Source organism: Cibotium barometz, chromosome 63, assembly GCF_041138505.1.
Source record: "Cibotium barometz isolate CiBa-2024 chromosome 63, ASM4113850v1, whole genome shotgun sequence".
Classification (NCBI taxonomy): Eukaryota; Viridiplantae; Streptophyta; class Polypodiopsida; order Cyatheales; family Cibotiaceae; genus Cibotium; species Cibotium barometz.
In genome coordinates, this window is record NC_141108.1 from 29293442 (window position 1) to 29308036 (window position 14595).

Consider the following 14595-nt stretch of genomic DNA (forward strand, 5'->3'; position numbering starts at 1 on the left):
GCTACAGAAGTTCCCAAGTGAGGGAAAAGTGAGCGCTCATACTGCTCTATAAAATCTTTCTTCACAGACTCCCTTGCGTCTTGAAGGTGAGAAATCATCATGGATAAAACTAATTCTTGTTGCCAAGCCATGAAGGAGATTAAGAAAGAAAGGAGATCGATGGAAGTAAGATTACTGTGAACGACAAGTAAAAGTTACGACTTATATAAAGGAAGGAGCTAGCGTAACTTAGAAGCCAACGGTAACTTGCCACTGAAGTTTTACCGTCTTTCCATGATTTGGGTTTGGCACATTTTTCTATAGAAGGCATTCAAACTTTGAGATGAGGAGATAAAAGAAGCTCGTAAGCTAAATCACCTACTTTCTTTGGTCCACAATATCTGGGAGATAACTTCTTCCCAAGAGATAAAGAACTTCTTTTGGGCCGTACTCGAATGAAGACCAAAACCTTGATATCCAAAACATCGATTCTCCTTCTGAACTCATTGTTCTGAATCTTAAAACAGGTGGGACTCTTGAGAAGTATTCAGGAAAAAGGTTCTTCCTTTTTTAAACAGAATCTTTCTTTTATTTTAGAGAGAGAATAATTATAAGATCAGAAAGGGAGATTCTTACTCCTGTATACCTCTAAGGCTGGGGGAGAATCTTACATTCTACCCCACTTGAAAAGTGCGAGATGTCCTCATCTCGCAAGGGAGAGGACAACTCTTTTTCTTAAGATCCAATTTATTCTGGGGTTCCTTATATTCTGGTCAACCCAACAGAATACGAGGAAAATTATCCCTTATATAGAACTCATCATTAAATAACAATTCATTCAGATCATATCATTCATATCTTTAACACGATAATGGTCCATTAGTCTGAAAATTTTCCTTCTGAACATTCCTCCACAGGAATTTTAGTTAAGCAAGTTCTCAATTTGTCATCCCTTAACTTAATCTACCGTCTCAAGTGTTAACAGTAGCAATCTGACAGCACAATCCACTAATCTCATAGTGATTTGCTGAAATCATTATCATCATTCCAGTTATGAATATCATCACTGGGACTCGTCCCATTCATCCTCATTGTGGTTTCGCTCAGCTTATTACATTTCAACTAAATTTCGAAAATCGTCATTTTTCAATCAGAATCCAATTCAATTCATCAATTCTCAAACAGAATTAAAAATCATATCAACCACATTCGAAATCATCATCTGGATAGCATTAACGCTTATAATTTCAAGTCTTAGATTTACTCGTATATACTATCGGTAAAGAGCTGCAGTTATACCCTCGGTATATACGGATAGTCATGATACTCGAAACTATAAGGTAAATACCATCATGTCTAGGTCTCAAGCAAGTCAGGGTTCCATACAATTGCGGTACTTCCAATTGAAGACCCAATTACTAATTTACGAATTTCAATTTGAATTAACAATTTGTATGAATTATATCATACAATTACAACCTTTTTGTGCGTCTTGATAAACTTTTGACCTAATTTGCTCCTCAGTTGATCTTATTGGAGATCTATGACTTAAGTCTGATAAATAGATTTTTCTTTATCCGATCGTCCGTAAAAAAAACATTTGTATATTTATATACAAGTTGCAATAATTACATAGAGTGGTTCGGCTCCAAAATTCAAAATCTCTTCGAGAGACGTATAAGACGACGGTACTGGGCCATAGTCATGCCCTGTTACATAAGTTCTCTAACTGCGAAGGAAATTATTATTTTCTCCTTAGGGATAAATCGACTAAGGAGTCTATAAATTTGACATGAAAGTCTGAAATTTCGAGGTGTCGAATGATATAGAATGACACCACGCACCATTTTCAGCTTTAACAGGATCATAGTCAATGAGAGATTCTGCCACAGCATTGTACGGCGGTTGCAATGAGCGTGGACATATTGCCCTGCAACCCACTTATGTTGTATTCTCTCCACTGGGGTAGGAAAATATAAATCCTTGAAATGGCGTGCAAGTCTTACTCGGCTTGTTTGAGTTGAAGCGGAAGAGTTGAGATGCTCGAAGGCAAATGCAATCATATCTTCAGACTGGGTGAGGTCGGGAATACCAGATAAATGTGGAACTTCCATCTATAAAAACAATTTCTTTGATTAAAATTTCTTCATTAAAGAAGCTTACGGGATGAAAATACATTATGAAAATGCTGTTTCTGAATTCTTATTACCAATTTCAGATAAGAATTTAATTATCTTTATTAGCTTTCAAAAGCGGCTCTGATACCAACTGTGAGATCCCTGTTCCCCACCGATCAACGGATTCGGGGTACTAGCAGCGGAAGTAGCACATCATGCGTGGGTAGGGGTCTCACACTCGGGGCCTCGCCCACGGATATCCGGACAAGAGACTAATCCGTCGGTTTGTCCAAAACCGAAACTGGAAAAACTTCCTTTACTCGGAAAGCATGGGCGATTCCACCAGGATAACTCTTTACTCTAACGTAGTCAAGATCATTACGGATCAACTGATCTGACTGCACCTTTAACGGTACTTGGTCAAATCAAGGTAGAAACTTGCACTTGGATCATTGGGATCAACGCTTTTTTCCCCATCAAGAGGCACAGCCGTTGATTCCTATCCATAGAACAATTTCTATCCGGGATTTACTTTATCTATCGTAAAAACAAAGTTGAGTCTCGATTTATGGATCCATCAGTCCAGCCTAACCCCTTCCGATCCCATGGGTTAGCCAACCGCCCAACCACTGTAGTGATGGGATCCAATTTGGAATTTGGTTAGGTTTTGTCCCGGGTACCAACGAAAAGAGTTCCAAGGCCCCCTAGCCGGAATTTCATGCAAACATAAAACTAGCCACACCACTTACACACCCAATATGAAAATTGCCTTTTTCTTAGCATCAGCTAACTTTAAAACAATCCTTTAATGAAACCATAGTACCACTGATCACAATCTCCCAATTTATCCAGTTGATTCATAATTTCCCATCATTCCTTCATCAGAGTATCTATGGCATCATTGGCAACTAGAACGCTCACCACCTGTCCACACAGAGGCCGTTTCCATAATTCCTAGCCCATAATACTCGGCAATATAATCACTTATCAAGAAGGACTCTCGTTGAAGATCAGCAAGATCAACCAACAGATCCATATAAAAGAGCCATGGACTCATCCGTTGAGGACCAGCAAGGTCAGTCAACCAGATCCATGTCTGGTTTCACAAAACAACTCTTACTCCTTGTTCCAATATCTTCCTCGACGCACGCGTGGGTATCCTAGGCGACCCAGAGCCCGAGCACCGTATGGTCAGCACCCTCTAGGATCCTTCGCAGGTGACCTAGCGCTTCACTCATAGGCCGCTTCCTTGGTCCCTCATCCACCGTACCGGAAGCTCACCATTTTAATCGAACCGAGGCTGGTCAAGACCTCGGTCGACCTTGCTACGCGAGACGTCCTCCATTGACTCTCCGTCAGCAGTTGCAACTTTATCAGTTAGGTCTCCACGACCTTAATCACAAGACGGTCAAAATGCTTCCCCAGCATTCTTGACATAAAACAGCCATTTACAAACAGCATTTACAGACAGTTTACAAATACAGTTTCTATATTAACTCTCATTTTTCCACATTATCCCTCATTAATCCACATTACTTATTCCACATTCCATGTATATGTGTACTCATCCAATCACCTCCTTTTCCATCTCTTCACTTCAGATTCCTTCACATCACATATCATATATTCACATCCATATCCACATCCATACATCCACATCCACATCCACATTCACATCCATACATCCACATCTACATGCTTATCTCCATTTTCACATCCTCATTTATACATCCACATCCCATATCCACATTCATACATACACATCCATATATCCACATCTACATCCACATACATACATACATCCACATCCACATTCCACATTTACATCTATACATCCACATCTACATTCACATTCACATACATCCACATCCACATTCCCATACATCCACATCTATACATCCACATTCCACATTCACATCTACATTCACATTCACATACATGCATCCACATCTACATGCTTACCTCCATTTTCACATCCTCATTTATACATCCACATCCCATATCCACATTCATACATACACATCCATACATCCACATCTACATCCACATACATACATACATCCACATCCACATTCCACATTCACATCTATACATCCACATCTACATTCACATTCACATACATCCACATCCACATTCCCATACATCCACATCTATACATCCACATTCCACATTCACATCTACATTCACATTCACATACATGCATCCACATCTACATGCTTACCTCCATTTTCACATCCTCATTTATACATCCACATCCCATATCCACATTCATACATACACATCCATACATCCACATCTACATCCACATACATACATACATCCACATCCACATTTCCATTCACATCTATACATCCACATCCATTCACATCTATACCTCCACATCTACATCCACATTTACATCTATGCATATACATCTTCATGCATATATCCATTTTCATGTTCATACATCCACACTCCCATCTCCATATCCACACATCCACATACATACATCCATTTTCACATTCCCATTTATATAACCCCATATACTTTCACATCTAATCTTTTACATCACATCCATTCTCGCCCTATCACAACCCATATACATCTTATCCTATCACATACACTTCTTACCTCATCCCCCCATACACATCTTAATTCATCTTATCACATCCTAACTTATTTCATAAGCATCCTATCACCTCTTATCACACCTCTTATCACATCCTATCACTTTCCATACGCATCTTATCAATTCTTATCACATCTCATACACCTCTTATCACATCTTATCACATTTCATATCTTTTTTTTTTTTAAAAGAGAATTCTTTTATTTGATATAAGATTTCTCTACACATTTATTTATACATAAATTCCATTTAAGGAGACTAACACTTTCGAAATTAAAATCAATCTTTTATGCATCTTCTTATGCATGATTTCAATTTGGTAGGGAATTATACTTTTAGAATAAAAGAATTTCTCTTATGCATCTAAGTTAAGCATAAAATCCATTTATGAGCAAAATCATACTTTTAGTATAAAAAAAATATCTTTTATGCATACCTATATGCATGAAATCCAATATGATAAAAGTAACACTTTTGATATAAAAATTTTTCCTTTATGCATACTTCTATGCATGAAAATTAAAAATGATAAAAGTAACACTTTTAATATAAAAATTTTCTTTTATGCATACTTTTATGTATGAAATAAAAATGATAAAAGTAACACTTTTGATATAAAAATTTATCCATTATGCATACTTCTATGCATGAAAATAAAAATGGTAAAAATAACACTTTTGATATAAAAATTTATCCTTTATGCATACTTCTATGCATGAAAGTAAAAATGATAAAAGTAACACTTTTGATATAAAAATTTATCCATTATGCATACTTCTATGCATGAAAATAAAAATGGTAAAAATAACACTTTTGATATAAAAATTTATCCTTTATGCATAATATTAAAATTCAATTTCTCCATGATTATAATGAAATTCTTTCAATTAATCTAGGATGATGATTCCTAGAATATGGTAGGAAGTCCTCTTTTTATGCTTTGAATGAAAATTTTTTATGCATAATTTTTATAAAAATTTTGCCATAGCTCCGCTGCTATGACTGATAAATCTCAATTTTTCTACGGGATAAAGCTTATCATTAAGGAAATAATTAAAATGATTCTCTAATTGGATCCTTAATCCATAATGGATTGAATCATCAATATACATAAACTAAAAGCATAAGAAAAAGCCATTAATTTGGCCTCAAGCATAGCTTTATCTTGGGTTAAGGAAAAGCTTTATGAAAAGCTTGATTTGGATTGAGAATGGGTCATGAGTATGACCATTTCTTGAGTGAGAGAGAGAATTTACATAAGAATCATTAGAATTTAAACATAAATGAAAATTAACTTCAATAGCATTTATTAAATTATGTAACTCTTCACTACTTTTCAAACTTCAATAGCATTTAAAAAAAAACCATACCAATTAAACTTCTCAAGCTTGAGAGGGGTTGAGAAGAGAGAAACATTGAGAAATTATAGAAAGATGAATATTCACTAATTACCTTACAACTTGCTTGATTCTTTGTTCACGGTAGAGGCCCCCAACCAATCAATTGGTTAAGTATGTTGATGGAGCCACTAATGGGGATTGAAGAAAGAGAGAAGCTCCAAAAACTAGTGAATTATTAAATGAATTCACAGTTCTTGGCTTAGGTGGAGTAGAGTAATGATGCATAAACACTATATATCTTTCAACAAGGGTGAGGCTTCTATTTATAGGAAAAATTGAGCTCCTAACCAAACAAACTGATTCTAGAATTTTCTAAATCAGTTTGGTCAATATTTGACCATTTTTAGGTCAGTTAAGCTAACTTTTTGGAACTAGACTTGAATGAGGAGAGAGGAGAGATGAAATATCTCAATTTTTATGAGTTTAAAACTCATTCAAGCATGTGAAATATGCACCTCCTTTAAAGAACTCCCCTTCCTTACATATGTTATATTTTTAATATTGCTCATAGTTTTTTACTAATAAACCTTGTACATTTTCAACTCTTCATCTTATGTGAAATATGCACCTCCTTTAAAGAACTCCCCTTCCTTACATATGTCATACTTTTAATATTGCTCATAATTTTTTATTAATAAACCTTGTACATTTTCAACTCTTCATCTTATGTGAAATATGCACCTCCTTTAAAGAACTCCTCTTCCTTACATATGTCATACTTTTAATATTGCTCATAATTTTTTACTAATAAACCTTGTACATTTTCAACTCTTCATCTTATGTGAAATATGCACCTCCTTTAAAGAACTCCTCTTCCTTACATATGTCATACTTTTAATATTGCTCATAGTTTTTTTTTACTAATAAACCTTGTACATTTTCAACTCTTCACCTCATGTGAGCATTTACTCATTTTTGGGTATTTTCTTTTTACAAGTTGGATTTATCTCCTCCCTACACATGGATTGATGCTATTGGTCCATAGGAACCTTAATTGGACCATAGTCTAAAGATTTCTGAAAATCTAGACCCTTAGGCTAAGGTTCTTTATAGCTATTTTCAATTAATTCCAATTGCACATTGGAAAATTCTTTTTTGAATTTCTGTTTCAGGGGAACTCATCTGAATTAGAAGAGATATTTTTCTATCCAAAATATTCAAAATCTGAATATTCTCTCTCTAGAATATTTTTCTCTCTCTAGGCTAAAACAGATAGAAACAAGGTCTTTATATTTCTGAAGAGGGATTGATTACAGGGAAAGATACTAGACATCAAAAAGGGGGTGGGGGAGGAATCTTACAGATCTTGTTTCTACCAGTTTGGCCTAGAGAGAGAAAATCTTCTAGAGAGTGGTAATTCAGTTTTTAAATAGTTTTGGATAGAAAAATATCTCATCTTATAAAATAAGTTCCCCTGAAACAGAAGTTCAAAAAGATTTTCAGAAGGTGCATTAAAAATTAGGTATAATCTGTTCAAGAGGCATTATCCTGAGGGTCAAGATTTTTTCAAAATTTTAAATTAAGGTTCCTATGGACCAATAAGATTCATCCAAATGTAGGAAGGAGATAAATAGAAGAATAAAAGGAAAATCCCCCAAAAATGAGTAAATACTCACATAAGATGAAGAGTTGACTATGGACAAGGTTAATAGTTAAAAAAGAGAGATATTTAGATGAAATGATACATTTTTAACACCTCAGTATGGGGGAATTCCCCTCATGAAGGAGGCGCCTATTTCACATGCTTGAATGAGTTTTAAACTCCCAAATAATGAGATATTTTATCTCTCCTCTCTCCTGTTTCAATTAGATCCAAAAGTGAGCAAAACTGACCCAAAAATGGTCAAAAATTGACCAAACTGATTTGGAAAATTCTAGAATCAGTTGGCTTGGTTAGAAGATCACTTTTTCCTATAAATAGAAGCTTTTCCCTTTGTTGAAACTCAATAGTGTTTTGCACTGTTACCCTGCCTCTCCCAAGTGTCAAAAACAGTGAATTTTACTCATAATTCATTAGTTTTTGACCTTCCCTCTTCTAAAGACTGGTTGCCACTCTTGTTTCTAAACAAGAGTAGAACCCTCAAACCATCAAGCCAAAGGAAAGCTCTCAAATTCCTTCGTAAGTTGGAGATTCTTCTCTTTTCTATTCATTTTATGGTTTTTTATAATTTTTTATGATTTTGTCTTCTCTAAAATGAAATTGATGTTATGCCTCATTGAAAAAAGGCACTCCCCTCTCTTCTTTAGTAAATCCAACCATTCTTTATCCTAGATGATTGATTATTGGATAAAATCAAGTTTTTCACAATGTCTCTTAAATAAGTAGAAAATGTTTACATTAGAATGATTTAAATACTTTTGGTGAACTTCTAATTAATTTTAGTAAGTTAAAAATTGAAAAATGGTCAGCCATACAAAGGAGGTTATGGCGAAATTTTTGAAAAATTTGTGAAATAAATTTCATCTTTTATTAATCAAAAAGAGTAATCCCCATCGTTGGAGTATTCTAAAAGTGTCATTTTCATTCATGCATAGAAAGATGCATATTGATTAATTTCTATAAAAGAATGATTTTCAATAGAATTAAATTCTATGAAAGCTACTTATTGATAATTTTTTTTATTATGAAAGTGTGACTTTCTTCATTATGGATTTTATGCATAAAAGTATATTTTTTATTACAAAAGATTTACTTTCATCATATTGATTTTTATGCATAAAAGAATATTTTTTATTATAAAAGTGTTACTTTTATCATTATTGATTTCTATGCATAAAAGTATGCATAAAAGAATATTTTTTTTATTAAAAAAGTGTTACACTTATCATTACTGAATTTTATGCATAAACATATGCATAAAAGATATTTTTTTATATCAAAAGTATGATTTTCATCATAAATGATTTTTATGCATAAACTTATGCATAAAAGATATTTTTTTATATCAAAAGTGTGATTTTCATCATAAATAATTTTTATGCATAAACATATGCATAAAAGATATTTTTTTATATCAAAAGTGTGATTTTCATCATAAATGATTTTTATGCATAAAAGATATTTTTTTTATATCAAAAGTGTGATTTTTATGCATAAAAGATATTTTTTTATATCAAAAGTGTGATTTTCATCATAAATGATTTTTATACATAAACATATACATAAAAGATATTTTTTTATATCAAAAGTGTGGTTTTCATCATAAATAATTTTTATGCTAACTCAAAAATTACAAATAACCAAGGTAGGCCTCTTGGTTTGTTTATTATATTTTCTTAATATTTGATTACTAATCTTTTGTATGTATGCATTACTAATCTTCTTAATATTTTCATGGTTTATATGTATGCATTACTAATCTTTTGCTCACCCTTTTGTTGGTTTTGTAGGTCCTCTAATCCTCTCTTTCAACATCATGAAAAAGAGGTAAGTACTTTCATATCTTTCCTCTCTTTCCTCTATTATTGTTGCACCCTTGGGTGCTGGGGTTTTCCTTTGTAGGTTTACCCATAAGCTTTATGCATAATGCTCGTGCATGCTTTATGCATAATGCCTCATGCTTAAGGCCTTATGCTTAAGCGTTATGCTTTATGCATAATTCTCATGCATGCTTTATGCATAAGGCCTCATGCTTAAGGCCTTATGCTTAAGCTTTATGCTTTATGCAGGCATAAGCCTTATGCCTTATGCTTTAAGCTTTATGCATATGCTTAAGCCTTATGCATATGCTTTAAGCCCATGCATACGCCTTATTCATACGCTTTAAGCCCATGCATAAGCCTTATGCATATGCTTTAAACCTTATGCTTTAAGTACACGCATAAGCCTTATTCATAAGCCTTATGCATATGCTTTAAGCCCATGCATAAGCCTTATACATAAGCTTTATGCATAAGCCTTATGCTTTAAGCTTTATGCTTAAGATTAAGGCATAAGTCTTATACATAAGCTTTATGCATAAGACTTATGCATAAGCTTTATGCTTTATGCTTAAGGCCTTATGCTTAAGGCCTTATGCTTAAGATTTATGCCTTATGCATAAGCCTTATGCTTTAAGCTTTATGCATAAGCTTTAAGTCCATGCATAAGCCTTATGCTTTAAGCTTTATGACGCCTTATGCTTTAATCTTTATGCATAAGCCTTATGCATAAGCTTTATGCTTTATGCTTAAGGCCTTATGCTTAAGCTTTATGCCTTATGCATAAGCTTATATTTTTTTAATATTTGATTACTAATCTTTTGTATGTATGCATTACTAATCTTCTTAATATATGCATTACTAATCTTTTGCTCACCCTTTTGTTGGTTTTGTAGGTCCTCTGATCCTCTCTTTCAACATCACGAAAAAGAGGTAAGTGATTTCATATTTTTCTTCTCTTTCCTCTATTATTATTGCACCCTTGGGTGCTGGGGATTTGTTTTGTAGGTTTACCCATAAGCTTTATGCATAATGCTCATGCATAAGCTTTATGCTTTATGCTTAAGGCCTTATGCTTAAGCTTTATGCCTTATGCTTTAAGTTTTATGCTTCAGGAGCTTTATGCTTTATGCATAAGCCTTATGCATAAGCTTTATGCCTTTTGCATAAGCTTTATGCCTTATGCTTTAAGCTTTATGCATAAGCCTCATGTTAAGCTTTAAGGCCTCATGCAAAAGCTTTATGCATAAGGCCTCATGTATAGCTTTATGCATAAGGCCTCATGCATAAGCCTTATGCATAAAGCTTTACGCATAAGGCCTCATGCATAAAACTATGCATAAGGCCTCATGCTTTATGCTTTATACTTTATGCATAGTGCTTTATGCATAAGGCCTCATGCTTAAGGCCTTATGCATAGTGCTTTATGCATAAGGCCTCATGCTTAAGGCCTTATGCATAAGCTTTATGCATAAGGCCTAATGCATAATGCTTTATGCAAGGCTTGCGTAACGGCTTGCATAACGCATAGTGTCGGGAATGAGATGATTCTCGGCTTGCATAACGCTTACATGATTTCTTAATGAGATGATTCCTAGGGTCAATTGACTTTAAGAGCCAGGAAGTCTTCATTTCATAATATTTTTTTGTTTGTATAGATGTGGCCTGGGTCCTCGTCCTCTTGTCCCACAGACCCACAGGTTAAGGCTCTCATCGAGTCTCAACAATGGTTTGCTAGGGAGGTAGACGGCATATTTGGCTATACTCCCACCCCTGAGCAGTTGGCAGCCTATGCAGCAGGCACCCCTTTACCATCAAGTCTGCCGCCCACAGCCCAACAGAGTCCCTTGCCAGGCACGTTACCCTTGCTAGGCACTTCACTTGCCTTTACATTCACCCCTTATCTGTTAGCCCCAGTTAGTGCTACAACATCTCCTACACCTGCACCTTCAGGAGATGTGACACCTCACAGTCATCATGGCTCTCATGAGAGTGGCAGCCGTTTGTCATAGGGAGGGTAGTCATGGAGATAGTGGCGGTCGTATCTCACGCCACACTAGCATTGAGAGTGGAGGTAGAGGAGATAGAGGATGCCTAGGGCAATGCTTTGGGGGTGGGGATAGTTCTTCAGAGTCACCACCACAAAATGGTGATATATTATATTATGATATCATACATGTGGGCGGCATAGTTGATGACTCTTGTGGGAAGGAGGTGGTAAAGTACTTGCACGCCAAGTAGTTTTTGCACACTATAAAGACTTCTTTATACATTTTAAGAAGAAAAGGAAGAGCCTAGTGGATGATTGCATTAAAGCTGTCCACAAGAAGTATCCTAATCCTCACAACCAAAGCTTTAACAGTAGATCGGCGCAACACAAAACCAAAGACATACTTAAGAATAGGAGGTCTCTAGTAAGGAGACATGCAAAGGAGGAGAAAGCCCGAATAGATGCTAGTCAAAATGGGCACCGCAAGCCATCTACTGCTCATAAGGGCAAGTGGAAGAAAGCCAAGAAGGAGTAGTGAACCGGCAACAAAGAGAAGCGTGGCGAATACAAATGGAGCAATATGGATTGTCGCACTTCGAATCTAGAGGTCGTGCATCATGGGAGGCCGAGTTTGTATGTATAGTGCAACTTCATGTCTTTTCTTTGTATTCTCTCTATTTGAGTTGTGTTATAATGCTTATCTTGTGATGTAGCATGACATTGTGGGTAGAGATCCTACCCCAGCGCAGAGATTGGCTACCATCGTCGCCATAGCAGAGACTGGCTACCATCATCGCCATAGTAGAGAAGATACATGGGATTACCTTCACGATGAAGGGATCATCTCCGAGACGAACAATACAATCAAGCAAGGAGAACACCAATGCAGGTAATACTTTTTTTTATTTTACAAAACATGTTTCAACCTTTATAATACTTTCTATTTTTATTTATATATATCTTCACTTAAATTGTCATATAAACACTTGATTAGCTTAAGCACAAAAGAAAAATTGTGTTCAAGAAGAAGAGCAAGAGCAAGAGCAAGATCAGAGCAAGATCAGTAAAAGAACAAGAAGAAAAGGAGTAAGAAGAAGAAGAAGCGAAAGAGGCTCACCACAACCTTAAGGTATGTACCAAGGTACACTCTTACTCCACAATTCTTTGTAAAGTAGATTTGCAGCCTAGTGATGAAGCTTGAGAGGGTGACAGAGGCTTAAGAGAGAGGGTTAGAAGCTTGAGAGGGTGAGAGAGGATTAGAAATAGGGCGGGATGCTTTTTGGAAGAACTGCGTTTTATCAAACTGGTTCAATTTTTGATCTTTTTTGCCACAGTGCACGTCTATTTTTGTGTCTATACATGCATTTAAAAATGCGTCTATTCTGCATACTAGACACATTTATAGACGCGCTTGTAGACATATTTTTAGACGCGTGTACAAATGCCTTTATAGACACAAAATAGAACAGTTTTTAAACACACATAGAAAGATGACAATTATTTATTCTTTTTTTGAATATGCAGGATGTCTTCATCAATCAGTTCTTCTAGTGATGAGATGAGTCCCTTCGTGTTCAAAATCGAGATCGTTGGTTGCAACAAAAAATAAAATGTATGTGTGATCGTTGTCGAGGATGTATGTGTTGAACGTAGCATTACGATGAATCACAGTTCAATGTATGGAAAATGGGAACCGACGGGGTCAATGGTAAGTATACTTTGCTTATATTGTAAGAATTTAATTAAGAATTAGTATTCAATGGAGACTCACATTGAAATACTCATGTGTAGGATAATGCTCTGCACCCTTCTATGTTAACTCATAGGCAGCGTCAAGAGGCCAAGCGTTGCAGCGAAATGGTAGAGGCTTCACAAAACGTAGAAGTGGTGGAGGATTGGAATGATGGAGATATAAGCCCACCACCCTTTCCTCATGAGATGGTGGAGGAAGAGGTTTTAGAAGATATGGTACGTGCTCTATTTGCCAAATGAGCATAGTGAAAATGAAAAAGCCATGGAAAATGATTACCTTTATAACGCGTCTTCAACCCCACTTTTTGCTCTCGAGTTGCTCAACTTGCAAACAATCTATGCATGGAGCAATGTAAGTTTGAATGCACATCTCAAGTGAGTTTTCTACTTTCATAAATTATCTACTTCCATTATAGATATATAATAGGAAATTATTTTTTATATTAATGTATTTGATTGTTTTGTCGATAGGCTTTTGTCGAATGCTTCCAAAGGAGAATAAATTGCCAACATCAAGAGACCAAGCAAGGCGCTTTGTGACATCTCTTGGAGGCTTGGATTATACTCGCATCCATGCATGTATCAATGATTGTGTTCTCTTCCGTGGGATACATGCAGTGGCTCAAGAGTGTCCTATTTGTGCGAGTCAAGATATCAAGAGGACCTTAAAGGTCTACATGTGCCACATAAGGTGTTGCGACATTTTCCCATCATTCCTCGCATCCAACACGTGTTCAAGTGCAAATCTATTGTAGAGCTCACGTCATGGCATTCCTCTCATCGATCCAATGATGGAAAGATGAGAATTTCTGTAGACACTCCTGCATGGAGCCACATCAAGGAAATGTGGCCAAGCTTCAAGGAAGAGCCTAGACATTTGAGACTTGGATTGGGTATGGATGGTGTTAATCCTTTTGGAATCAAGAGCACCTCATATAGTATATGGCCAGTGGTAGTGGTGAATTACAACATTCCTCCATCCATGGCAATAAAGAAAGAACGTGTCATGTTATCCCTTCTCATTCTTGGGAAACATAAGGTAAAGAATATGGATATATATCTTGAGCCCTTGATTGATGAGCTTGAGATACTTTGGAGAGGTTGATGTGCTTCAGATACTTTGGAGAGGTATCCATGTGCATGACATATGCCCACGCCTCCATCTTCATGAGACTTTCTCTTGAAGGCCATCTTGATGTGGATGATGCACGATTTTCTTGGTGGCGAGTGTTCAGGTGAGTCAAATGGGTTTCTATTCATGAGATGATTCTTTATTATCGTTGTATTATTTTTTGACATGCTTGAATGTCTATGTTGTTTAGGTCTCTT

General features: G+C 35.7%; 1 pseudogene; it reads left to right on the forward strand.

Annotated features, from left to right (window-relative positions):
- The first annotated feature begins 13371 nt into the window (after window positions 1-13371).
- On the forward strand, window positions 13372-14371 carry LOC147603925 (uncharacterized; annotated as a pseudogene).
- The last annotated feature ends 224 nt before the right edge of the window (window positions 14372-14595 follow it).